The 1046-nt window shown below is 35.7% G+C and overlaps 1 protein-coding gene across 9 annotated transcripts in view; it reads right to left on the bottom strand.

Moving 5' to 3' along the window:
- Nucleotides 1-933: 933 nt before the first annotated feature.
- The window catches only part of fam49al (family with sequence similarity 49 member A, like), a 28514-nt gene continuing 28401 nt past the window's right edge, over nt 934-1046 (bottom strand). For all 9 annotated transcript variants that reach the window (XM_047807883.1, XM_027175891.2, XM_047807882.1 and 6 more), the window contains one exon: nt 934-1046. This exon is cut by the window's right edge and continues 1893 nt beyond it. The gene's annotated coding sequence lies outside the window, so the exon portion shown is untranslated.

The following is a 1046-nucleotide window of genomic DNA, read 5'->3' as shown; positions in this document are numbered from 1 at the left end:
TCAGACCAGTCCTGAGATGTGTGTATCCAGACATTTATTCACTCACAATTTTACATCCTACCTGCACCTGACAATGAACGACTTCCAGGCCGCTATTATGTAATGTTGCCAGTCTAGTAAACATCACATACATTATGCAGATTTAAACACTTTAATTAGCAGCACAGGAAAATTGAGACACATTCACCATACTGTACACACTGGAAATATTTTAGAATTAAATTTGATCATTTAATATTACACAAGATCTTGGCAAGATCCTCAGAGGAATTTGTTCACTAGCCTAATTTGACAACAACAACAACTGTCAGGTGTGCTGTTTCTACACTGGGCAAAGGGAAAAGTGATTCCTGCCCCAATGGACCTTATGATCACTTGGTGTTAATACAACTCTATGGAGAGTAAACTGCTGAACCACAACTGCACAACATATAGAAAGGCAAACATCAGTTTAACTGTAAAATAATGTTGGGAAAAAAAAAGAAGATATAATTAACATTCAATAGAGTTTATAATGTATTGTGCTGTGAAAGAGGACTATATGAATGTTAATATTTTCTGAATGGCTGATATATATACTATATATAATGGCTATACTGCCTCATATGCCTCAAGATTCACATTAAGGAAATAATGCATTAATCAAATAATGTACTGCGTTATAACATTATGTATATTATTTAGAATCTCAAAGGAACTGTCACTTTCCACACTTCTGCTTTGTGTTGCTGGTGTACGCAAAAAAATATTTGGGCACCTGTCATTTTCATGTTTGCTAGTTTAGGGCCAGTGTTCAAAAGAAATAGTTATTAGTTCCATATTAGCTCCAGTTATAATGCAGCAGAACAGTGTCATATTAATGCACAGTTCTACCTTGGGTTTGTTATTCTGTCTAAAGGCCAGAAGAAGTGAGCAGAAGATCACAAACAAAACTGAACTTAATAAATGAGAAGTTTATTGTTGCACAAAATGTACAAAATAACAAGCAGATGGACAGTCCCCTCCCTCCCCTATCCAACTTGCCCATTACTTTCTCCGCCAGTATG

The sequence above is a fragment of the Tachysurus fulvidraco genome, chromosome 24, assembly GCF_022655615.1.
Source record: "Tachysurus fulvidraco isolate hzauxx_2018 chromosome 24, HZAU_PFXX_2.0, whole genome shotgun sequence".
NCBI classification, from domain to species: Eukaryota; Metazoa; Chordata; class Actinopteri; order Siluriformes; family Bagridae; genus Tachysurus; species Tachysurus fulvidraco.
Note: the sequence above shows the minus strand (reverse complement) of the source record. Positions and strands in the feature narration are given on the sequence as shown.